Raw genomic sequence first — 27921 nt, 5'->3', positions numbered from 1 at the left:
GTACAATTAATTAGTAATTGTTGTAATCTTTTAATTATGATAGAATAAACATTGACTTCATTCAAATATTAAAATCTGTAAATAAAATAACACATTTTTTGGAACCCTATATAATAACCTCTAATGTCTTTATTTTTATCCTCATTTGTTCATTTATTTATTCAGAAAATATGTGAGTATCTACATTATGCATATTGCTATGACAACTGACTCATATTTTTTATAAAATACATTTATGAAAATTTTAATGAAGGGCACCAGTGTCTTAAACAGGAAACCACCCTGTAAATCTAAGTATCATTTTCTAAACCTCAGGAAGTATTTTTGCATTCAGATACTTAACGAATGTTACATGGTGCCCTGGCTGTTGTGGCTCAGTTTGTTGGAGCATCATCCCATAAACCAAAAGGTTGCATGTTTGGTTCCCAGTCAGGGCATGTACGGAAGGCAACCAATCGATGCTTCTCTCTCACATGAATGTGTCTCTCCTTCCCCTTCCTCCCTCTCTAAAAGCAATAAAAAAAATGTCCTCAGGTGAAGATGAAAAAAATTTTTTAAATGTTACATGGTAATAAAAAGCTATCTAATTTAGGTGAGCATGATAAAGTGTTTTTTCAGCTGAAACAAGTCTCCCCTTGAGCCTACCCTTTCCTTCTAAGCCAAAGGTGATCCCCAGCTCATTTTAAGGTCCATGTTCTACCTTGGGTAAAAAGAGCAACTTTACCAACCACAAGGTAGAGCCCAAAATCTTCACAGAATCCTAAAGCTCGTTTTCAAAGAAATTTTTAATTTGCATGTAATATTTGGTCTTAGCCTGTGTGAAAATGCAAGCTTCAGAGTTAGGTGTATTATATATTTAAGCGTTGGGCTCTCTCTAGCTATTTTAAATATATATTTATAGATTTACTTTATTAAGGGATACATTAAAAAGCACAGAATGTAAGCATTTTAAATGCACAACTTGATATGCATATATTCTAGTCACTTTATAGATATCTTTTAAAAATTCTCATTTTTCAGTCTCTCAGATTCACCCATTTTTTTATCATCCTGATTGCATCCATTCACTGATTCACTCATTCATTCATTCAGTGTATATTTAATGAATGCAAACACGTGCCAAGCACATGTGAAGGACACATACAATGTTTACATCATAGAAGAGCAGTAAACAATAATAAACAAGAACATCTCAGAAAGTTGTAAGTCAATAAAGAAAATAAAATGGAAGAAGGTGAAATAGTAAGTGGGTTGGGGTTAGGTGTCATGAGGAGGGACTCATATATCAGAACCCTGATAACAGAAGGAAGAGCCACACAAAAGTTTGAAGAAGAAGGTTCTAGCCTCTGAGGTGGGAATGTATTGGCTCATTCAAAAAACATGGACCAGAGAGGCTGGAATACAGAAAGAGAGAGAGGCAGTGATCTGTGATAACATAGATGGGGAAGCCAGTACAGGGCCAAGTCACTGGGCTCTTGTTAAATAAAGTTTGGATTTTAGTTTGAAATGCCGAGAAAATCTGTTAGGTTTAATATAGGAGAGTGACATGACTTGATTTATATTCTTGGAAGTTCACTTTTTGTGTCATGGGCAAACTTAGATGACGGGAAACCAATTAGGTCATTTATAAGTCTATCATGGTGCTGGGACAAACGTGCAACCAATGGAGATGGAGAAAAGTGAACATTCTAGATGCAACTTGGACATGGAGGCAATAGGCCTTCTTGAGAAATGGGATGTGGGGGTGGTGGTAGGTGGTGCTGAGGGAAAGGGAGGAATTAAGGAAGATACCCAGGTTCTCACTATACCAACAGGGAAGGTGGTGTTGTCATTTATAGAGCCTTAGATTGCTGGGAAAGGAATGAATTTAGAACTGGGGAATATCATCTTCTGCCTCGCCTGCCTTGCCTGCCTTGCCTTTCTTGTTGATGTCTACCTTCTGGCTTGTTCCCAACAATTTATCCTAGAAAAATCTCATTTAGCAAAACTGATCAAAAAAAAAAAAAAAAGAGAGAGAGAGAGAACAAACTTTAAATGAATCAAAAATCAAGGAAAACCCTGAAATGGCTTTCAAAATCTTGTCTTAAAAATAGGTTCAGGGTTGCCCTTGGTTGGGTGGCTTGGTTGGTTGGAGCATCATCCTGTATACAAAAAAAAAAAAAAAATTAAAATAAAAAAAAAAAGGTCGTGGGTTCAATTCCTGGTCAGAGCACATACCTAGGTTGTGGGTTCAATCCCTAGTCAGGGTAGGTACATTGAGGAGGCAACTGATTGATGTTTCTCTCTCACCTTGGTGTTCTCTCTCTCCCCTCCCCCTTCCTCTCTCTAAAAATCAATGAACATATCTTCAGGTGAGAATTAAAAAAAAAAAGGTTCAGGGACCATAATTGTTTGGGAAGAATTCTGTCCATTTATCATGGCAAAGATAAATTTTACATTTAATAATATAGAAATAATGACATAGACCTTTATTATTTTATGAAATTATCAAGTCCCTCATTCAAAGTCTGACAAAGCTTACAAAAGTACAAGGAGCATAGACCATCTCATCTGGAAATATAAATGTAAATATTCTAAAAAGAATAGTAATACTTTGAGTTGGAGAGGGTAATAATAATTAAATAGTATGAATTGTACTACTAACCTAATGCTGATTAAGTATTTATCCTGTGTCAGTTGCCTTTTAAATGTTTTCTGTATATTAGTTCTTTGAGGGAGGTGCTGTATCTTCACTTTTTCAGGAGAGATAGCTAAGACACACAGAAGTGAAGTTGCTTGTTCTATTTTACACATCTAGGATGGTACACTTGTTTTTTCCAAATCTTGGAGGAAGCATTGAGTAGTTCAATAAATGGTGATGAAATAATTTTTTAACTATTCAGAAAGATTATTTTAGATCTTTTTACTGTATCACAAATCATACTGATGTTCAAATATAGAGTTAAATGTAAACAACAGAACCATCATGATGAAACTACAGGTACATTTTTAGGTCATATTAGGAAAGGAAAACAACGGGGATTAAAACCAAATTAAAAGTAATGTGACAAACTGGGAATAATATTTGACAAAGAGAAAGGTTAATACTTTTAATATAAACAAAGATCTTACAAATCAATAAAATGGAATAATAATCAGTAAAAGCACAAAATATAGGTACAAATATGTTAGTCATAGGATATACAAGGTCTGTCCAGAAGGTATCCAGCCATGTAATCTGAAAAATAGAGACATGTACTGAAGAAGATACAAGAAACATTGTACATAGGACAATGATGCCTCAGTCCACTTCAAAGTAGGCACCTTGGGACCTCACATAGTTCTCCCAGTCACCATCAGCTGCCCTGCTGTATTTTCCTGAATCTCATTGACGGTCTGAAATCTATTCCCTTTCAAAGGTAATTTTAAGTTTTGGGACAGGTAAGAAGTCGCCAAATGCCAATCTAGGCTGTAAGGGAGCTGAGTCACCTGGGTGATTTGATGTTTTGCCAAAAAACTCTGCATGAGACATGATGCATTGTTGTGATGAAGCTGCCAATCACCAGTTGCCCATTGCTGTAGCCTTCTGAATCATCTGAATAGTTTCCATGGAGGAACGTTCAAGTTTAACACAAAATCTGATGCAGATTCATTGCTCTACTCACTCAGTCATTTTGAATGGGATGGCCACACAGTACACATGCTCACTCAAAAGCATCTACCACCCCTACTACTAGTACAGTAAAGTCCTCAATGTTCACACATGTGCATTCTAGCCTACTCTGCTTGGCTGCCATGTTACAACAGTATCATGCAAACCATTCTCATTATATTAACTTTTTTCAAACAGACCTCATATACCTTAATGAAACGCTAGATGCAACTGGTAGACTGGTAGATGCAGCAAGCCCTTGAATGATGTCATTCTTTTTATAAAGTTAATGAGATGCTGTAGAAACTTAACTCCTATTTATATCAATTAACATATGGTAAGGTTGGTTTCATTATATTTTATTTTGCTTAAAGTCACAGAACTTGATGATGTTAAGAGAGGATGTGCTGTATTCAATGAGAGGAAGTTAACCAATCAATCAAGTAAATTATGTTCACAGAATATTATGCAACTCTTAAAATGGTATTGATACTGCGGAAGAGCACTTCTTGTCAATGGAAATATGATATGTTAAGGGGAAAATCATTTTCAAAATGGGTATACTGCATGTTATTGATTGGAGTCAATGCGTCAATGTATGATTTGTGTTCACGCATGCAGACATACACTCACAATATACAACGGATGTTGTTACTTAGTTGTAAGTATGAAGGAAAATTGTTTTCTTTTTTATATTTTAAATATTTTCCAATATTCTATATTGTGATATGTCTATTTTAAGAAGGGGGGGGTTATAAGTTTATATAATAAAATTAAATGTTATTTTAAGCCTTACTTATTATTTCCACATTTAATGAATCTTCATAAGTCTCTTTTTCTTTTTTGTATATTCACTAAAAAATAATTCCCCAATGAAATTTATAATAAATATGTTCAGTAGCTAACAAATCCTCTGCCCACAAAGCAGAATACCCAAGACATTTGTGTTACACAACTTTGGAGGACATCCTCAGATCATATTATAAAATATAAAATTCTATATTATATTCCACAAGGAATAAAAGTCACTCATGGAATATATATGAATGGCCCCTCTCAAGTCATGCAACTGAGGGTTAGGTGCTATAAGACATTTCCTAGTATTTATTTTAAAAGTCTGATTTATATTCTTTCTGTCTCTTTTATAATACTCTTAGACTATAATAATGATAGGCAACAAATAATGATTTCCCTTGCTCTGTCTGCAAATAGTTAGAAACTATTGTTTCACTCATCAAGATACTCTACTAAGAAACTTTCTATCACCAGCCCTGGAATCACAGTTTAATGGATACTCTATTATTCATATATACTCAGGGAACTTTAGTAATTGTGTAATTAAAATATATAATATCAAATGTGTCTAGAAAAAAATTAGTGTATATTGAAAATCAAATGATAATGGATTGGGGAATTTTTTAATTTGCAGGTTCATAGTCTAGACTATCATGTGCAAAGCACTTGCATTTCAAAGGGCTTTCATTTACATTAAACTGTCTTTTAAAATTTTCTTAAAAAGTCATGTAACATAAAATTTACCCTTTTTTAAAGTGAAGAATTCTGAGGCATTTAGTGTGCATTTACAATGCTGTGCAACAACCACCTCTATCTTGTTCCAAAATATTCCAACATTCCCAAGTAAAACCTGGTGCCCTAAGTAGTTAAAGTTATTTACTTTTACCTGTCTAACAGATGATCATAAAAATGAAAGCTGCTAATTCTAAATGGTGGAATTACTAGTTAGTATTAGCTTAAAATAATTATCTACAAAAGTGGTTCTCAAACTTGAGTGACTATCAGCAGCACCTGCAGGGCTTGTTAAATCACACGTTGCTGGGTCCCACTCCGGAGGTGCTGGTTCACTAGGGTTCCTAAGTGATGCTGATGTTGCTGGACTAGGGACCACACTTTGGTAACCAGTGGTCTATAAACTCAGAAACAGCAGAATTGACAAGCTCTGACTCTGTGTTTAAGTCCCGCTCCTCCTTGGAGAGAGAGCAAATAGCTCATTTGGAGCCAGCTGGTGATGCTAAAACCCATCAGCGTGGATTACCCAAAAGGCTGTTTGAACTACATCTCCTAGTCCCACTTCAGGGAAAGTGCAAATGTTAACCTAATTTTGGATTGAAGCCACTTTGAAAACAAACATGGGGTTTAGCTACAGATTTAGAGGGTTGTATACAAAAGAAAGGCTCTTGATTCTTGGCGAGTTAAAGTAATGGGCATGGGAGACCCTTAGGGTCTCTATGTTCTGCTTTGAAGAAAGAAATACACAAGCTCGACACCATGGTTCTCATCCATTCCTAACACCTTGGATGGCTTGCAAAGACTTGGCCATAAGGGAACAGGTCAAACTCCACAAAAGAACTGCCAGTTTCTGGGCCCAAAGCATTATGATGTCAAGAATCTCAGCTTCAAAAAGTCAGGAGGCTAGACATAGTATGTGTAATGCCTAACATTGGTTTTTAAAAATAACTCTTTATTTTTTTAACCTTAATTTTTATTAAGGTATACAATAAATAATAGGTGATTGATGTGTACAACTTTGGTAAGTTTTGACATATGTATATAGCCATGAAACCATTACCATAATCAAGACAGTTTAAATATCCGTCACCCCTAAGATTTCTTCGGGTCCTTTTATAATCCCTTCGCCTTGTACCTCCCCATCTTCTTATCCACCAGAAAATCACCAATATGTTTTTTATCACTACATATTAGTTGGAATTTTCTAGGATGTTATATAAATAAATTTATACAGTAAACACTCAAAAAATTAAGTCAATGAGCAAAAAAAAAAAAAGAAAACCACGAAACAACCCCAACAAAATCACTTAGAGCACTTCCTTCCTCAAAAAATTAAGTCAATGAGCAAAAAACAAAAAAAAAAACCAAAAAAAACACAACAAACAAAAAACCCCCAACGAAATCACTCAGAGCACTTCCTTCCTCAAAAAATTAAGTCAATGAGTAAAAAAAAACAAAAACAAAAAAAAATACAACAAACAAAAAAACCCCAACAAAATCACTCAGAGCACTTCCTTCCTTTACATAACAAGTACACTAAGGGATTAAACCTTGGATGAAAATTAAATTTATTTTTGCTAGAGCATTTACCCTGTTTTTCACAGATAATAGATCTTTCATTCTCTATAGTTTCAGAGTCCTTAATACAGTGCAAATGGTCCTATATAATAATACTTTAATAGCGAGTTTTGTTTCTGGGGCTTTTTGAAGGCAAGGTGTGCTGAGGACAAAAAGATAAAATGAAATTAAAAACACTGGACACTCCCTAGAAGAAGAGTTTCCACTGCCTTGGACCTCAGCTCTCCATCGGGTAAGCATTTAGAAAACTTCTACTGCTTGGAAAGCACCGGAAAAGTTCTCAACTAAGATATCAGCTTTGCACTGTTCTTGTAGTTTCTCTTTTATAAGCCACATAAATTAAACTCTGTTTTAAAGAAAGGCCTGCATATTTGACATAACTGTAATTAAAGCAGTTTAACTTGCAGCACACAGGTTTTCAAAATCATTAAGAACAATAGATCAAGAAGAGAGAGCATAATTTCAAATTCTTCTTTTAAAAACTAGCTCTGCTTCCACTTTCAGTGAAGGAAGCTTTTCTGTTAATATTCTTTGACCTGAATACAGTCCTCTATTCAAATATGATTGGTTTCAGCTAGAATCTATAACCTCTGGTTAACTGTCATGTATTACACATTTTGTGGACAAAATGCATTTGGACAGGGATAGATAAATCCATTCACGTTAATTCACCATTGACATTCACTGTTTAACTCAATTTTCAGTGATGATATTCCTGGCATTTCAGTAAGTCCATTTTAATTAATATCTCTACACCCCTTTAAATACCATTTTCCATTTTATATGCCAACTTTAAATTAAGGCAGTTTAAGATTTGTTATAAGAGTCTCTCTTCTGGGATTTCTAAGAGTCAACCTTCCCTTTCATTTGATGATTTAAAAAAAAACAACAAACCTTGGCATCAAACATTCTACTTTATATAGAACATTACTATGGATATTAGGAAATTATACTTTGTTTCCTATGGTCAGCTTTCAAATTAGTCACCTCTGAAAACTGCTACTTTTATTCAATAGTTTATTTTGCATTTTTTTCCATTACCATTTTATACTCCCTCTTTCCTCTTCCACCTTTACTCCTCCCCCTACCTCCCTGTAGTCACCACACTGTTGTCCATGCCCATGAGTGCTTTCACTTTTTAGCTAGACCTCCACCCCGTCAACCCCCAGCCCCCCTACCCGACCTGTCAGCCTGCTCTCTGAGTCCGTTTCTACTTTGCATGTTTAGTTTGATCATTACATTCCACATATGAGTGAAATCAGGGAAATTCCATGGTGTTTGTCTTTCTCTGACTGGCTTATTCCACTTGGCATAGTGTTCTCTAGGTCCATCCATGCTGTTGCAAAGGGTAGCTCTTAATTCTTATCTGATGTAAGATTAGAAAAGGCAGTGCCCCCATATAAATGTGTGTTCAGTCACAGGAGATATCTTTAAGCCTGGAACTCATGCAGTCCTAGGAGATGAAGTGGGGACTGGGCTGGAGTGGGGGGTGCTGGGAAGTGGAAAGGAGGGCGGGAGCCTGGAAGCAAGTAGCTATTGTGCTTCCAGAACAGGCCTGGTCTTAAAGCAAGGGAGGCCATGCCAGGTAACACTCAGAGGTGTAGATGAATTTTTCTATCTTAACTTGGCTCCTAATGAATGGCCAAAAGCTTTCCAACAAAGAGGAATCCCTCCACTTTACTCAGGTACAAAGAAACTAGCTCAGGGACATTGTAATCTAGGGATAAACAACCTGGGTGGGTCTGGCTTTGTCCTTACTAGCCCTGCAAAGGGGACAGTGATTCAATTTTTCTATTTCCTTAGCTGAACAAGGAGTCAGAGAGCACTTACCTCAGAGGCTTTACTTAGCATAAAGATTTGTACAAGTTCGTACCAAGAAAGTGCTCAATAAATTTTAGTTTTTAACATTGCTTTTCACAAGATGCCCTTCTTGACCCAACTCTAAGCCCTCTAGATCTTCCTTAATCTTGGTGTCTTGTGAGGACTGTATCAACCACTTGGAGCAAGAATTTTGCCAAGTCAGTTTAAGGAGAGCTCCCCATACCTTAATACCTGATCACCCTCAATGTCTGATCAAATTCTTCATGTCCTACCCTTGGTATCAGATCACCCTGGCTTGTCTTCAAAAAGAATCATTTCAAATCAGTTTGGCCACCATTCCCCCTTACGCCTGATGTTTCCACCAAGTAATTTTCCACTCACTGATCCCACCCTGCTCCTTGGGTATAAATCCCCACTTGTCCTTGCTGTATCCAGAACTGAACTCAGTTCCATAGTGACAGTCCCTTTCTGCTATTGTAATAGTTCCTGAGTAAAATTTGATTTCATCACTTCAACACCTGCCTGGCTCTGAGGTCTTTAACATTGCTGCTAGTTAAATAACATTATTATTTAAAAATCAGGGCTTTATATACATTTTCCTGTTGGGCATGACAACTTTGGGAAATGAATTAAAAACTAAATCCATTTCTCTGTTCTCTCTTTACTTAATTTGGTATGTTTAGGTTAGTTTTAGTCTCATTAAAAGTCTTCTATTTCTCCTTGTATTTTGCACAGGCTTACTAATTGTCTGTTAAAAAATCTGTGTTTTTATTTTGCACCCAAGAGGTCAATACATACTCTTGAATGAAAATTCGCAGGCACATCTTAAAAAAAAGCATCCAAGTGCTAGATAGAACATGGGATATAGAATGTAAGACACTCTTTTAAAACAAATCAAAGGTTACGATAAAAATTCATTCCCATAAAAATGTATGTTTAAGCACCCAATTTGACAGAGGAACTTTGTTTTCTAAGAAGGAGCCAGATGAAAGCTTAATGTTTAATGGCTACAAGATACACTTGGTTAAATATCCTATTTCTAAAAGAGGTAATTTATTTGCTGTTCTAGTTATAGGATTTATTGAAAGCACTGAGCTCTTACTGATATAAATGTCTTAAAACTATTCTTTTTTACTTCCTCAAAGACATACGAAGGGATTCTTGCAAAGCCAGGCATAAAAATTATATTAAAAAGAGTGAAGAGTCAACAGTGCTCTCAGACAGCTCACCTCAGTTAACAGGTCCCAAGCTGCGACTCCAAGTGCAGCTTGTGGACCATTGGCATTGTGTCTGCTGGGATGCGAGTGGGAATGCAGAGTCTCAGGTCACCTCTGACCTTCCCAATCAGGATTTTTGCATCTTAACAAGAACCCCAGGTGACTTGTATGCACATTAATGTTTGAGAAGCCCCGACCTACAGGGATCCATATTTTTAACTTTGGTCCATCCCTGGTGTTTCAGGGACACTCCATCCTCTCTCCCCTAATAAATTAGAGAAAAGAGCACAACTAAGCCCAAAGGCGAAGATGGTGACAAACGGTGGTGGTTCAGCGCAGATGTCCTCAGGACCTGCCCAGAGCACTCTGGAGGCCAAGTGGTTTCCCCGCGTTGACCTATTATGAAGGCTGACATCACTCCCAAGACGCTTGTCCAGTATGGGTTGTTTTGTATCAGGGTGTTTGTGCCGGAGCCCAAGAGTTGGGGAAAAGGGACCTTCCCCCAAATATATGTTCCTGTTTCCTGACTGGAAAGGGGTGAGGGGAATTATAAATGTCAGAAACACAGTAGTCCTGAAAATATGTAAGTTCATGAAATTAGCTATATTAGTCAGCTAAGGATACAATACCAAAATATCACACTTGGTTGCTTATACAGAAGAAATGATCTTCTCACAGTTACGGAGACCGAAAGTCCAAATCATGGCATAGACCAGTTTGGCTTATCCTGAGGCCTTTCTCCATGGCTTGCAGATGGCTGACTTCTTGCAGTATCCTCACATGGCCTTTTCTCTGTGTTTGTACATCCCTGACCTCTCTTCTTATAAGGACATCAGTGTTCGTGGATTAGGGCCTCACCATTATGACCTCATTTCACCTTAATTACCTCTTTAAAGGCCCCATCTCCAAGTATAGCCACATTGGGAGTTAGAGCCTCAATGTGTAAGTTTTATGGGAGACACAGTTCAGTGCATGGCATCAACTATGTACTTAATAAAACAGGAGTCCTGGTTCCATACAGAATTAAAAAATAATCAAGTTAGAAACAAAAGCCAAGCCAATTTATAAGCATCACATGATGGAAAAACAGATCACTCTGGCAACCCGTATCAATGTTCCCCTAAATAATTTTGATAGCTTTTTCTTTTATTTCTCCACCTCCTCTGGGGGCCTCTTCAGGCCAGGTACCGTGCCCAAAGCTATGCTTTAAATGTATTTGAACTTCACAACAATTCCCAGTGCAGAGCCTTACATGAACAATCATGTATTGAATCATGTCTCATATATGTCTCAATGACTTTCTGAATGAGAGTTATTGCTGTTCCCCCAATACCAAAAGGACATTTTCAATACAAGATAGTCTGGTGCAAACTTAGTTTCAAAATTTTTATTTTGGTGGAGGTTGGGGGAGATTATGTCAAATCTTACAGTCACAAAATTGGAAGTGACCTGAGTGGTCTCCTCATTCAACATTTCTGTTTTACAGTGTTGGTCTGAAATATCCAGAAATGTTTAATAACTAGCCCATGGCTACTTAAGAAAAACTAAAATCTAGGCCATCTGACTTTATATGCTACTTGCCTCTGGAAATGTATCAGTTATATGATACACACAAACACGACTAATTTGAAAACTTTATTATGGCAGGTAAGAGAGTTATAAGCTTTACCACAATGACCATAATGTACAACTGTGTGATTTCTTCCTATGCAAGCTTGCAGGGATGCTGTAAGTACTCTTGAAAATAGAAAGAAAAAAATAGAAAATACAAAACCCAGAGTCTCATGATGTCCTCAATATGAAATGGCTCTGGTCTCTTGTTTGCTTTACTCGTTTTCCTTAACTCTTTGGCATGCCAGAGGCCTCTTGGGATAAGCTGGTATATATTCTCATTAAAATTTCCTTCTTGTTTCAGTCATTATGATATTATTATATAAGAAAGAAAAATCAAAGTGCCACATGCATCCCTATGAGGGTCCCTGAGGCAGGCAACGTTCAGAACAGTGCTGTACATGATCTGATAATTGTTTTAATCCCTACTAATTAATAATAACACAACTCATTTAGTATAAGCCCTGAGAGAATTCTCTATTGCTACTGCTCTAAGCTAAGTAGATCCTACATCATCCCCCTTTGAATTCTAAACAGTTTTTATGTTTGACAGCTCTGGCATTAATTCTCACCAATAGCAAAGAAAGAAGATCATCTTTTGTTCTTCAAATTTTGGCATGATTTTTACATACTAAATAACACTTCTGGTAAGTAAGAATATTTTCATCCATTAAAAGACATTTTTAGGCCTGAAAATTTAATACAAATATAATCATTATATAACTTACACCAAAAAATATCCTCTAGCTTTTCACAGGCTCCTAAATGAAAACATACCAGCTGATGTTGGGATCCGTAGTTCAAAGATTCCACGGTGTATTTATATGAAGGTCCCTGCTTAATAGTTTAGACTTTTAAGTTAGTACCATAGTTCTGAATTTAATACCACAGTTCTGAATTTAGAAATTAAAATTTGTGAACCTGAACAAAAAGGTGAAGTGGGGTCAAGAATAGCACTGCTTTTACAGACAAAGGTATACATCTAAGCGAATCTTAAATTGTCCTTACTCTAATTTACCTCAAAGTGAATTTTGCAGAAAATGTGTAGGGGAGATCATTTAAGTTGGCAATTTTAATATTCCAAGTTTTTCCTGTTTGTGAGTGGCCACTGAAGCCTATGACATGTTGGGATTTGTCACTGTGAATATCATCAGACTTTGTAAGGCCATAAGTTAGTGAGGCAATTAGCAAGCCTGGCCTAGACACTGGCCCAACAACTGCTTTTACATGCAAATTTGTTTTTCTTTACTCCTTATTATGTTGATAATAAATCTGCTACCATCACTAAACAACTTTGTTTCTTTGTGAAAAATATGACTGGAAAAAAAGCCAAAGGCTAGTAGTGTTGGTGAAGCAATCCAGAAAGATGATTCTTGAGATACATTTTTGTGATATCAAAGGCATGTCAACATTATAGGTCATATTGCTTTTCAAAAAGTCAGATAATGGAATCAACGTAATAAAGTGTCTTTCACCCAATTTAACTGACATGATTAGTCAATGAGCCTTGCTTATTCATTCAGGTCTGAACGCATTCATTCAGCTCTGGGGTTGAGGGTAGAAGAGAGAAGCCTTGCTGAGTTTCATCATGTAAAGTCTCCAATCACGGTCAATTACAATTTGTCAGTGTGAATCACTAAATACGGAGTTGAAAAAAAAATGAGCAAAATCAGCTTTTGGGAGCTGGTGTGAGTTGGTTCCGGCACAACACTGTCTACAGCACCCACAGCTTCTTGCCTACCCTTGAAATTCAAGCTTTGTTGTCAATGTAACTGAATGATAGTTGAGATATAGAAGTTTGCAGAAGAGGAGTCCAGAGGTCCTGAGCTGGGTGCTGGAGTGGATTGGAATCCAGTGTTAAGAAAGACATGGTTGCTCTGAAGGAGTTTTTATAATCTGACAGGAAGGATAAAGTATGAAAACCATGAAGAGGTATTAATAAACTGTCAAACTTGTATTGAGAGGAAGCAATAAGCTTCATTCTAGAGGAGCTGGAGAGATTTCATGGAGACAGTGTACAAATCTGACTTTAAAGAGAGGAAACAATAAAAGGAGAGAAAGCAATAATTAGAAGAATGAATGCTACTTGGACACCTGGAGTTTGTGAGAAGCAGGGGTCACCTAAAATTTAGGAAATAGCAGAAGTAATATGCTCCTTCAGAAGCATCTTAGCATTGGGACTCAGAGGAGAGGGACTTCTGGTACGTGACAACTCACTTGAGACTTGGTACGTGACAACTCACTTGAGACTTGAGGGAAAGAGAAAAAGCACCCAGGTCAAGAAAGGTAAAAACCTGATATTTCAAAAAGGAGGTAATATAATAATATGATCAAAGGCTGGGAGACATGAACTGACTTCATATGCCACGAAGTAGAAACTGTTCAGTGTTAATGCAGTGAAATGTGTATAGAGCATTATGCAAAGAGAAGAAATTGTAGATCCTCCCAACTCCATTCCATCTTGAATAATTCTGCAAGTCTAGTCTAAGGATGAGCCAAACTGACATCTTCTGAGCTGTGCACATTTCGGGATCAGTAAATTGGAGCTCTGCCAATGAAATCTGTCCCTGTTACAGGCCTTGCTCATGTGACAGCGTGGTGGCACTGGCACGTGAGAGGCATCTGAAATGATCTAGATACAGGTCCTAGAACACACATCTAGATATGCACTTGGAAGAGCAGTGCTGAGAGCTTTGGAAGGATTTTGTCCCCAGTAAGTAAAAAAAAAGGCCCAAGGATCACATTGAGAACGTGGCCATAGCATGGCTAACAGAAACCAGTGGGAGCAATGGGAGGGTGAGCTCTTCTGAGTAGAAGTAGCAAAGGGCTAATGATTTCTTGGCAATGATGGGAGGCTAAAGATGCTTGAAATAGGAATCAAGGGATGCTATCACTAGATTAATCCTGCTGCTGTTCAGGAAAACAATTCTTCCACCAAAACATGAAAATCCAGGAAGATCTATGGTGTAAGGTCAGAATGTGGTTACCTAATGGTGGAGAGGTAATTGAGGAAGCTTTTGCTGGCGTACTAGAAATGCGCTGTTGCAATATGGGTGGTGATCCCATGTATGTGGAGGAGCAGTCTATAAGTTCATTAAGATGTATACCTAAGATTTACTTACTGTACTCTATGAAAGTTATACCCAAATAAAAAGTAAAGTTTAAGGAGGAAGAAACTAAAGATGAGGTATTCACAATTCTCAGTCCTGAGTTCTACTGTGGACATGCTTTATAGATTCACGATATATTTATCGAATTTCCACTTCGCACAAGGTACCACACCAGTTGCTATTCCTTCACAGTTTAGATATCATCAGATTTTGCCACTTGATTTTTATCTTCTTTGTATGATCTTTCCTCATTTAAAAAAACTTGAAGTAAAAAAGGTACTCAAAATGATTATTAATAAACCAACTCCAGACATCTTCTTCCTGCAGTCAATTTACAAATGCAGATGGAAACCAATATTGTTTTTCTCTGCTAGAGTGCTTCATTTCATTTCTCTAAGGTCCTTATATTTGTGCCCCAGAAACACTCATTTAAATGCAGGTGTGGGGATGCATAAGCTTCTTAGCAGTGACTCAGAGTGCTGACGGACCCCTTTTTATGATTTTTCCAGACAGAGAAGAATGGTTCAGCATGTTAACTAGCTACAAATGGTATGATTCAGACCTAAATGGTTGTGCCACATGAGCCTAGTCCCACTAAATTTCTCTACCTTAAATGTCATGTTAATACACTGGAATTCTTTCAACTCAGTTAAATAAAAAAGTATCCAAAGTTCAAAATGCAAAATTGAAAACTCCCCTTTGAAGGATTTTGAGGTTACTACTAGGGGTGCAGAAGGAAATGAGGGCAAATTACCTTATGACATTCCAGAAAGCTCAAAAATGAAAGGGATGCTCTTTGTTCAAAGGAAGCACAAAGATCATTAATGTTCTCTCAACCATTTGTTAGTTTAGTATGTGATGTGTACTAAAGAGCATGCGTTTATACCATGGAACTTCTCCTTAGCCAGGTATGTTATCTCATGTCCCCTGGAAGCAGAGCCTCAGTGGATGATTCTTAAGCCAGGGATTCATTGAGGGAGGCTTTCAGGGACTACATATATGGGAATAAGCAAAGCAAGATGGAGCAGAAGAAGCAAGTGAGCAAAGATGGGGTTTCAACTGAAGACTAGTCTCAGCCTGATCCCAAAGGGAGTTCTGAGGTGTGCGTGGCACCACAGCACTCCCAACCTTAGGAAAAGGCATCAAAGGTAACTTTGACACCACTCTCAGTCGTGGTCATTGGCTACAGGCCATCCCTAGGTGTCATTACCTAGGGTGTCATTACCTCCCATGAATTTCTAGTCAAGGCAGCACCCGGCAACTGAGGATAATTCTCAGGAAAAGGGGGTATTCTCTAAGTTGGTAGTATCTAACACACACAGCATCTGCAGGATGGACCCAGTCTTAGTAAAGGGACGGAGTGGGGCACCAACTGAATTGACATTGGTTTTGCCCTACAATGAAATATCTGCCAAACTTTTTCAAGTCAGCTTATGGCAATGGTGTGCTGAAAAATGACTGAAAACCACCTCTGGGCTTGGGCGTAGAGAAGAGAAGCCTTGATTTATAGCATTAGCTGAGTTCCATCATGTAAATTCTCCCATCATGGCCAATAACAATCTGTCAGTGTGATCCACTAAATATGGAGTTGAGAAAAAAAATTCAGCTTTTGTGAGCTGGTGTGAGTTGGCTCTGGCACAACACTGTCTACAGCACCCCCACTTTCTTGAATACCCTTGCAATTCAAGCTTCGCTGTCAATATAACTGAATGATAGTTGAGATATAGAAATTTGCAGAAGAGGAGTCCAGATTTCTCTAATTCAAATTTCTGAGCTCAGACGAATACTCAATAGCTCTTCTTTGCAGGTGGTATGGCACAGCAGACCTAGGGTAACCAACCATCCTGACTTGCCTGGTACTATCTCAACTTTGGCATTGAAAGTCCCTCTTTCATCCCAGGAAGCTCCTCAGTCCCAAGCAAACCTGGATTGTGAGTCACTCTAGCATACCCCATCAAGTGCTACATCTTTTAACACCTTTTCTCCCTGGTTGTCCATAGTTATTGTCAGAATCATACATCATAATGTTTAGCTCTATTCCAATTAAAACTTTGTCTGTTAGTCACCTTGAACTCAGGATATCCAAATTTGAACTAATTACCTTTCTTCCAAAACTTATTCCTTATAACCATTTCTGAACCATCCATGCAAGACTTTGAGGGTCATCCTAAGTTCTCTCATTTTCAACTCCTATACCTAACTGGTCACCAAGTCACTTTGTTTACAGCCATTGGCCAGAATTAGTCTTATGTCTACAATTTAACTGCAAGAAGACCTGGGGAATATTGGGAAGTATGTAGGGCACTTAATTAGCACAGTGGTCTCAGCCACATGAATACCTACTATGGAGTGGACCCATCATTAGGTGCTGACCAATATGTGAAATAAACGGATCAGACCCCTATCCTCCAAGGGTTGCAGTACTCCACAGAAGAGGCTGAATAACCTTTTAAAAATGCAGGTTGTTCATATTACTTCTCTGCTTAAAGAGGCCATTGATCATTCCTCATCATTGGTGGGGTAAAGCCCCAACTCCTTAGTATAGCATTTAATAGCTTCCTTGATCATTACCTACTTCCTGCTTAGCCTGAACTCTTACCACTTCCCTACAGACACCCAGGTCTGGTGACACAGGAAGTGTTTGCAGTTCCTGTGACACATTAATTTCTGTACATACATTCCCCCTGCCTAAAATGCTACTTACAGCCACATATCAAATTCATCTTTGAAGCCCTACCTTGAAAATCACTTCTTAAAAGTTGTCTGTAACTCATTTCAACAGATTTCTAACTGTAGGTCCATTATTTTTCCCTATAATTTATTATCACTGAACTATGAGCCCCCAAAGGGCCTAAATAGCACTTGATTTAAAAATCCCAGCACCTATGATAGTGCCAGGCACATAGTAGGTACCCAATAAATCACTGTTACAGTGCAGTAAGTTGACAGTGCCTTCTATTTATCTCATATTGCTTCCCCTGAAAAAATTCCATGCATTCAGAGAACGTGCCATATATTTCACACACATTTGGAATGGGCACTTAACAGAATGCCAAGACGGCCCTACGTTAATGTTGAGTAATGGAAAGAAAATCCTAAAAAGGGGACAGAAGACAAGATGTTAATGGTGTAAATCTTCGACAGGACTGAGAAATCCTTTCAAAAATACTTTGAGAACGTTGTGGTCATAGTCTCATCAATAGGGTCAAATTATGCAATTGTGAGATGTAACGTTTGAACTGCTGGAACTTCTTTCTCTTAGAGCGTGATACACTATTGCCTCAGCAATATAATATTGAAGTGGGGTTGTATTAACCATGCCTTTTTATTTTCTTTTTTTCTGATGTTTTGAGGAGTGGGGCCTTGCAGACATTGGAAAGATGTCCCCTCCCAGAGCTAACTAATTCCTAGAATAGTAAACAACTCAAGTTAGATGTTCATATGAAAAACCAGTGGATCCAGAACCCCATGCAGCCCTCACACTTCCTCTGTTGGGCTCTTATGCTCCCTTGTACTAACCACCCAGGACCAGCCCCTGCACACCAGAACCCACTGAAATGATTAAAACCAGCCATTCCTAAGCCTGCTTACCCTGTCTTGTCCATTCCTGCCAGTAAAAACCAAAATAAAGGTCTTGTCTATATTTCCTGGTTTTACTCTTAATTCATGTCTCTGTGAATGCCGCCCTTCTCTCCCGACTGGCCCTGGTGCTTCCCCTGTGTCTCCCTGCAGCGTGGTGTGGCCCCTCCTCTTGGGAACTGTGAGTAGCAAACCATCTTTTCATGGCAGTCATCTCCAGCTCTTTTGGCCTCACTATATTTAACTAATAACAAAACCTGCATTTTAAAACAGGAGTGGCATTGTCTTCTGTGGGCCAGGGTATTGGGCTTATTGAAGAGCTTGGAGAAATGGACATGTTGGGGCTCTGGTCCCCTGTCAAGAAGATATAAGCAGGACACAAGAGGCAGCCTGTTGGTGAAATGGCTGCCATGATTCTGCTCTTTGTAGTAATGACCTGGCAAGCTCCCCGCACCTTGTCCTCAGTTCGGCCAAAGGAAAAACAGCAAATGTGATGCTAGCAGAGGTTTGAGAAATTCTCCCCCTGGGTCTTACCCTCTCTGGTTGCTAAGAGCCTTTCTGTTATCATGTAAATAAGCTCTGGCCAGCCTGCTGGAACATAAAAGATTTTTTGGAGAGAGGCCTTGGCTAGTCTACATGAGGGCCCAGACATGTGAGTGAGGCCATCTTGGCTGTCAGGCTACTGTTGTGCCACCAAAGACCAGATCTACCCAGTCGGCCCACAGAACAGCGAGAAATAGTGAAAATTTATTGTTCTTTTCTATTGCATGTAGCTGAACGGACTGCTCTTCCAGAGCATTGCTGAAGTCTATTGTCACATTATCAGTTGGAAAAATTTTATATAATTCTAGAGAACTCAAAAGGGGGTAGGATCTAGGGTGGGAGGTGGGGATGTGTGGGGTGGGCGGGGAGTAGTGAGAGGACAATGGAGCTAAACTCTACTTGAAAAAAGAAAAAAAACAACCTTGATATGAGTTATGTATAACTGATAATAAACTTAATCAAGATTTACTATCTTATTAAAATATCCATGTGCCATCTAGAAATCAAAAAAGTAAATTAAAAATTAAAACAAAATAAATTAAACAAACAAACAAAAGAACTCAGGGCATAGGCCAGCTGGATTCCTCTGTAGCCACTCAATTCTTCGTTGTGAGAAAAAATGAAGAGGTTATAGTTCAAACTTTCTCAAAATTTTGTAGAAGAAAATCCATTGTATATTTAATTTATTTTGATACCCTATCCTCAAAATAAAATCATGAATATATTCAAGGTATTACTATTTATTATCCATATACTTCTATACTGATGATTAATAAGAAATGACTAATTATATATTTGAATATTGAGAAATTAAGGTATATTGGTCAGGTATTATCATATTAATGCCATGTGACAAATTCCCCCAACACATAATAGCTTAAAACAATAGGTAGTGATTTAACTTATACTCCTGTGGATTGTTTGTGTGGCTCTGCTGGTGCTAAGTCTACTCACATGCGTGCGGGGACAGTGGTGCTGGCTGACCTAGGATGGCTTTGGCGGAGACAACTGTGGGTACTCAGTTTTGCTCCATGGGTTTCCTTTTCTGGCAGGTTAGCCTGAGCATATCCTTCTCATGCAGTGTCAAAAAGCAACTTGAAGAACAAGCCTGACTGTACTCTGAATTCATGTCTCTGTGAATGACATATTTGCTAACATCTTATTTGCCAGTGTGAGTCACACTGCTGAGCCCAAAGTCAGAGTGGAAGGCAATTATTAAGTTACATGGTTATAGGAAAGTGGTAGTGGCAAAGACCTGGTGCCAGTAATGCAATCAATCTTCCAACAAAGAAAATAGCAGTAAGCATACCGAAAGGAAAATAGGTTCTCTGAAAACAAACTGGAATGATATTCTATCATTTGTCATATCTTGGGAATCCAGATGTACATTTATTAAATTATTTCTATTGAGCTACTATTTATTCCTATGAAAATGTGATTGCAATAAGAAATTTTCTCAGATCTATAGATGAATTTCCACTTTATTATCTACTCACTTGTGACTACATGAGATAGGCTTAAAGAAGAGTTTAGATCATTTCTTCAAGTTATATTGGAAAACAAGAAATAGTATGATTTATTTCTCAAATACAGGTCATGGTTGATTTCTTTTTTGATAACCCTCAATGGTAATAGATGAAAAAGGAAAGTATAGTGTTTAAAAACTCAGAGAAATAACTGGGAACAAGGAAGAGCAATTTCCCCTAAGGACTTAATCTAATTTCTGTAGTCTGGATAGTACTTTACATAATATTAGATGAAAAGATCTTTGAATAGAACTTTCTATATGTAATATATCTCATCCTCTTACAAATAATTTAGAGGTGTTCTCCATCATGACTTCTTTTTTAAAAAAAATTCTATTTATTTTTAGAGAAGGGAAGGAAGGGAGAAAGAGATGGCAAGAAACATCAATGTGTGGTTGCATCTCACATGCCCCCTACTGGAGATCTGGCCTGCAATCCAGGCATGTGCCCTACACTGGGAATTGAACCAGTGACCCTTTGGTTCTTAGGCCAGCACTCAGTCCACTGAGCCACACCAGCTAGTGCTTCACCATGACTTTTAATTATGGCTCTTGTGACCAATCAACACTTTCTTTGTATCCCATTTCTTATTTAGAAGACACTACTTTTTATTACTTTGAGGGGTCAATAGCTTTGTTCCTCTCACTCCCTGTGTTTAACAGATGAAGGACTGCTCAGATTTAATCATTTATAACTTCACACACCAAAATATCACTTTAATCCCCATAGAGAGGATTTATTTTATAGAAGCGGCTATCTCATGCCATCCAAATGAAGTTGGTTTATTCACCATAAATATTAATGGCAGATATAATATGTGCTAACCACTGGGTTGGTGTCTGGCAAACACAAACACACACGCACACACACCGCAAGTTTGCATTGTCCTTGTCCTAACTAAGCTATTAATCAGTGACGACAGAGATAAGTATACCAAAAATAACTTATAAAGGCTTACAAAGGTTAAGATTATGAGTTGTTAGTAGGCTTTATTAGAATACAGAGATGAAAGAGATCCCTATGGGCTGAAGGGGTCAGATTTGTTAGTTACTAAAGCAATTTTTTAAAGATGTGTTCACAAGGGTGGAGGCCTCACCAACCCCACACTTTATGGCTCCAGTTATAATGAGAATCTGGTATATAAAAAGCAAAAATGGTTTTCACAGGACAACCCGAAACAGTAAGCAATAATGAGCTCTCCTTGGCATTTTCACTATGAAAACAAAAATCAAACAGGGAAGACGAGGGAGGGAAAGATGAAAGAAATTGGTAATCTATAAATTAGCTAAGAGAGAAAAATCAGCATGGATTATTGTCCATGCATTTATGTTTAGCTGTTTAGAGTTATTATTTTCTTAAAATTGTAAATGTCAGTTCTCATCAGATCCCTTTGAAACCAAGGCTCATAAACTAAACTAGGACACCATATCGTGAGGGAATTTTTAATGCTTTTTTTTTTCCTTTGTCAGGTTAAGATTGTTAGGCCTCAGAGAATATGTGAAGGTGTCTTGTGCTTCAACATGACTGTTTTCAAGATTTTGAAAAATATCTATCTCTGATATGTCTACAGATAACATAATTTGATTTTTTATAATTCCTTAAGTATTTATGACCAAGTTTCAGTGTTTCACTTTCAGCTCCCATGTTAGAGTTCTCTATTCCCTTTCTATGACCTGACTCTATATAATTAAAGTCAGTTCTTCAATATTTCTTCTTTACTGCCTACAGTGCACTCTGTTTGTTCCTCTTCTTAACTACAGGTCTCACTCCCCACCACATATTGCTTTTAAAATATCATATAGATTCCCGTCAAGATGGAAGCATAGGTGATATACTCTGCCCCCTCGCACAACCAAAAGTAGGAGAACAACAAATTTGAAAATAAAATATGACCAGAACTGACAAAAAATTGAACTGTATGGAAGTCCAACAATCAAGGAGCCAAAGAAGAAACATTCATCCAGACTGGTAGGAGAGGCGGAGAGGACATGTGGCAAGGTGGTGGCTGGTGGACTGGTTGGTCCCACATTTGCGTGTACATAAACCAGGGAACAGCTGGGGAGCAAAACAGATCATGCAACCCAGGGTTTAGTGTGGGAAAAGAAGCCTCAAAACCTCTGGAAGTAAAAACCTGTGGGGGATGTAGTAGTGGGAGAAACTCCCAGCCTCACAGGAAAGTCTGTTGGAGAGACCCACTGGTCCTAGATCGTACAAACTCACCCACCTGGGAATCACCACCAGAACGGCCAACTTGCTTGTGGGTAGCAGGGTAAGTGACTGAAAGCTGGCAGAGAGCTGAGCACGTGGCATTGTTTCCTGCCCCACAGACAGCATCACAACCCAGAGACTTGGGTTGCCCTGCCCTAGCGAATACCTAAGGCGCTGTCCCTTACAACATAACAGGCTGCTGAGACAAAGAAATATGGCCCAAATGAAAGAACAGATCAAAGCTCCAAAAACAGAACTGAGCAATAAAGAGAGAGCCAACATATCAGATGCACAGTTCAAAACACTGGTAATCTGGATGCTCACAGAAATGGTGGAGTATGGTCACAAAATGGAGGAAAAAATGAAAGCTATGCAAAGTAAAATAAAGAAAAATATACAGGGAATCAACAGTAAAGAGAAGGAAACTGGGACTCAGATCAACAGTTTGGAGCAGAAGGAAGAGATAAACACTAAACCAGAACAGAATGGAGAAACATGAATTAAAAAAACTGAGGAGAGGTTTAGGAATCTCCAGGACAACTTTAAACATTCCAACATCCAAATCATAGGAGTGCCAGAAGTAGAAGAAGAAGATTAAGAACTTGAAAACTTATTTGAAAAAATAATGAAAGAGAACTTCCCCAATCTGGTGAAGGAAATAGACTTCCGGGAGATCCAGGAAGCTCAGAGAGTCCGAAAGAAGTTGGAGCCAAGGAAGCACACGCCAAGGCACATCATAATTACATTACCCAAGATTAAAGATAAGAAGAGAATCTTAAAAGCAGCAAGAGAAAAGGAGACAGTTACCTACAAAGGAGTTCCTAGAAGCCTATCAGCTGATTTCTCAAAACACCTTTCAGGCAAGAAGGGGCTGGAACAAAGTATTCTACATCACGAAAGGCAGGAATCTACATCCAAGATTACTCTATCCAGCAAAGCTATCATTTAGACTGGAAGGGCAGATAAAGTGCTTCCCAGATAAGGCCAAGTTAAAGGAATTCATCATCACCAAGCCCTTATTGTATGAAATGTTAAAGGGACTTATCAAAGAAAAAGAAGATCAACTATGAATAGTAAAATGACAACAAACTCATAACTATCAACAAAGGACCCTAAAAACAACAAAAACAAAAATAAACCAAGCAAACAACTAGAACAGAAATGGAATCACAGGAATGGACATCAGAGGGGATGGGGAAGATGGAGAATGGGGGAAAAGGTACAGGGAATAAACATAAATAGTAGGTACAAAATAGGGGGAGTTTAAGAATAGTATAGGAAATGGCTAAAAAACTTATATGTACGACCCATGGACACGAAATAAGAAGGGGGACTGCTGGTGGGAGGGTGGGTACAGGGTGGAGAGGAATAAAGGGGAGGAAAAAAGAGACAACTGTAATAGCATAATTAATTATATATATGTATATATATAAAATCTCAGATAGAAATTTAGGTGAAAGATGGTTATTAACTATGATAGAGAGTTACTCATTGACAACTATATCTTAGAAACAGCAGAAAAACATTCCCACATTTAACTTCTGTTAGATAAAATATAAAATGAATGCTTAAAACTACTACTAGGAGAGATGAGAAATGATTATTTTCAAATTCTTTGTAGATATAGAATCCTCAAATATTTCTAAAATCAGCTTTCATTATTTAAGTATGCACAACACACACACACACACACACACACAGAGGCGGGGTAACTCAGTTGGTTGAGCATCATCCACTGCATCAAGAGGTTGCAGGTTTGCTCTCTGGTCAAGGCAAATACCTAGGTTACAGTTCAATCCTTGGCCCAGCACATTCGGGAGGCAACTTATTCACACACACACACACACACACACACACACACACAATCAGTGTTAAATGTCATCTCCAAAAGCAAAATTCACTTTTGCTAAAAGTGAAAAGAGAGATTCTTAAACTATATTTAGAATTAGGAATGTCTGGTCAGAGAGAATTCTTTTATTCTCCTTGGTCTTTTATTTATTGCTTTAAACTTTTATTCCCAGGCTGGAGGAATTTCATCAATAACAAAGATGGGTTCTTAGGAATGCCTTGAAGAGCATAACACAGTCTCTAAACTCTTAAGTGGCATTCTTTTATTAAAATATGAAATCAGGTTAAGTGTTTCAGGAGGACAGGCTGAACTTCTGCCTTTAATGGAAATTGGTATAAATGCCCACTAACTATTAGGTGTTTTTCAAATATTAATTCATGTGAAGATTAAAATTAAAGAACTTATATTCTCTTATTGTTGTTCAATTACAGTTGCTCCCATTTCCCCCCCCCATTACTTTCCCCTGCCCCACTAAAAAAATTATATTTCTAAACAATTTTTAAAAAGCATTCTGCACCTGGATTTATGAGAGTATGTGTGATTTTAACAGATTTTTTAATTTTATTATATAAATTAGTCTTTGGTATTTATGACAGTATGTAAGTATTTTAAGACTGGGTATCCTCCATGAGGCAGGAAGGTTAGTTTCTTCTGCAATTTGATCAGTTTCAAATGGTATCTGAAATAAGTCTCTAGGGTTGTTCTTATTATAAAATAAAGGGACAGAAATAGGCAGCCTAAACCACAATCTCGGGAGGTCAGGTGGATAACAACTCTTAGGTGCTGTTGGACCAAAGGGAAATCAAAGGAAGTGATTACAGGTCCACATTCTGCTTCTAAGTCTGACTTAGCCTTACCGAAGAAGCAAGTCAGATCAATGTGAATCCCTCTGGTAGTACTTTTCCCACTTAGGGTGCATCAAACCTGTCTAACAAATGGATGACCAAAACTCCAGAACAGGAGAATTTATCTCTGATGACATAAGATGGGGTCACTGCTTAATCCTGATGTACTTCAAAGGACAAAAAGTCACTGAGCCTCCATGTCCTTATTTGTCAATCAATGGGTTAGACTCAGTGGCTGTTTTCCAAAGGAGTTGGGAGAGATCCCTATTTGTAGTAGTATCAGAAAAAAGTAGTGGATGAACTTATTTAACTGCTATTGTGTCTCTGCATCCAAACCCTCTATTAGTATCCCACTCATGTTCCTTTCCCATTTCATTGTATTTGGACTTCACTTCCAACTGCCAGACTCAGCATCTCTTTTGCTGGGATGATTTTTCTGCGGCCAGAGTCTGTTTAGTGCCTAGAAGGCTGGAAGTGTTACAGATAAATGTCCCTGGAAACAGCCCTCAACCAATGACTGAAGGAATTGGTAGATAAAGAGTCCAATTCCCTTACATCTCAGGTGGGAAAGCACTGAAGCTTGTATTTGACCTTATTCCTCTTAGTTTCCAGTGGGATTAACTCTGGTTGCTCACAGTGGTAACTGGCTTGATAATAAACACTTCTTTTGTTGTCTACATCCCTTTTCTGTTTCACATTAGATTTCCTGGGACATCCTTCAAAATAAACTACTTTCATTCAAATCCTTGCCTCTGGGCAACTTGAACTAAGATATCTCCCACAATTAAGAGTTCTATAGTGAAAAATTAAGAATCAGAAACATTTACTGTTTTCTTCTAATGACTCTGAAATTCTATGATCTCAGGATTCCCTAGTCTTAACCTTAGCATTTTTAACAGAGTGCTTTCTGACTATGGATTCCAGCTCTGTTGCTGTGTGAACTAAATTGCTAGAAACTCTTGAGGTCTAATCTATATGTTTCCACCATGAATCAGACTTTAAAAAAAGTCTTTGAGGAAATTCTAAAAAGGTCTACATTTACCTTATTCTTCTTTTGCCCATAAAATAATGTTCATCAACTACAAACTACAAAATATAAATGTTCACTTCCTCTGAAATAACAGGGCTAAAGAGGCAGAGCATTCTTGGCTTTTGTTTTGTTTTCATTTGATCGCGGCCTGAAAGCCATGAAGGAAACTATTGCTCTAATCATCCATTGATAATTGAGAGTCTTGCTCAGAGAGAAACAAAAAACAAACAGTTAGAAAGCTCTCTATGCCCTTGGGAGCTTAGAGTAAAGCTTGATTAGTAGAGATCAAAGTGAAACTCAAAGTGAGACCATTTAGGACTTAGGGTCAGAAAGATTATTTGGCCAGAGTCTCACACTCATGAATTTAGGACATAAATATTGAGAATTCTTTTCTCTGTTGATGGGAGTATAAATTGATACAACCACTTTGGGGAAAAATATGTATTTGTAAAGGTATTATTTTAAAATACTAACTGTGCTTAGAAATAGTACAAAATGTCCAATAACTTAGAAAGGATCTGTAAACCTTGAAGTAGTTCATAGAATGGAATAATATACAGCATTGAATGAACTTCCCCCATACACATCAATAGCACTCCCTTGATGCCCCATTGTTCTGTAAGCAAAGTCCCATTTCTCTGATCCTTTTCTTAGGAAAAGGTCTTCAAAAAGCTGTCTACATTGCTGTCTCTTTTCTCATGGCACATCATCTCCTGAATGTTCAGTAGTATCCTCAGTACACCAAAGAGATTGCTTCAGTCAATATCATGGATGACTTCCACAATGCTAAATCTAATAATGATGTCTCTTATCTTGCTTAGTTACTTGGCAGCTTTCAATATAAATGACCATGCCTCTCAACCTAAAATATTATCTTCTGATGGTTTTTAGGTTTTTGCATTCTCCTGTTTTCCTCCTACTTTAATGAACATCGTTCCTCAATATACATTACAGGTCCATCCCCTTTTATGTCGCTGAAGTGTCTGGGATTTTTGCCTCAGACATTTTCTTCATTTGCATACCTCCCCCTAGGTAGTCCAGGCTACTGCCTTAAAAATTTAGCATAGAAATCCTAATGATTCCTAAGTCTTCATCTGCAACAATGACCTTTCCTTAAAACACTAAACTCAAATATGTATCTCTCAGACATTTTCACATGAATATAGGACCAGCTCCAGGGGTGTGAGGTTCTATGCAACTACACTCAGAAGGATTCATGTTTGGTTTAATTTTCTACTGTCATCATTCTGAAATTCTCATCATTTGGGGAAAATGAAGAATTCATATGGGCAGAGGAGATTTGTGTAATGTACATATTCACTCTGCCTCATTGCCCCAACCAATCACATATAGCATTTGCAACGCCCACGAGCACAGAATTCCCGTGGACCCACAATGCATGAGAATTCGCTGAGACTCAGAATGAGCACAGTAAATGCATTATCTAGAGGCACTGACAGCCATGGGATGACACGCTGTCCATTAGAATCAGAACGTGCTTCAAATGCAGAAAGAGGGCAGTAGCATTCTCAGTAACACGAACAACCAAGAAGCCCTGCCTTATTTGTGTCATTTCCCCATGTTAACCAACCATTATACTGAAAATGATGACAGAAAACAAGAGAAAGACAGGGCAACCAAAATACTTATGCATATATGAGCTATTAAATATGAATTTATAATTTTGGTGACTCTGTATAGGAGCTAAATGTTCTTATATTTACTTTTATAAGGGCATTGCACAATATAAAGATGAGTGGTAAAATTCATGCTAATATTATAAAATTTTAATTTTTCTTAATGTAAAATGGCTTTAAGTAGCAAATTATGGATGGAACTGGAGAAT

General features: G+C 37.8%; 1 protein-coding gene across 3 annotated transcripts in view; it reads right to left on the bottom strand.

The window, feature by feature from the left end:
• Positions 1-27921, bottom strand: part of PLCB1 (phospholipase C beta 1) — a 622850-nt gene that overhangs the window by 227365 nt on the left and 367564 nt on the right. The window lies entirely within an intron of this gene.

This window comes from Pteronotus mesoamericanus, unplaced genomic scaffold (genome assembly GCF_021234165.1).
Source record: "Pteronotus mesoamericanus isolate MK-2021 breed Mesoamerican mustached bat unplaced genomic scaffold, CSHL_Meso_final contig_25, whole genome shotgun sequence".
Taxonomy (NCBI): Eukaryota; Metazoa; Chordata; class Mammalia; order Chiroptera; family Mormoopidae; genus Pteronotus; species Pteronotus mesoamericanus.
Note: the sequence above shows the minus strand (reverse complement) of the source record. Positions and strands in the feature narration are given on the sequence as shown.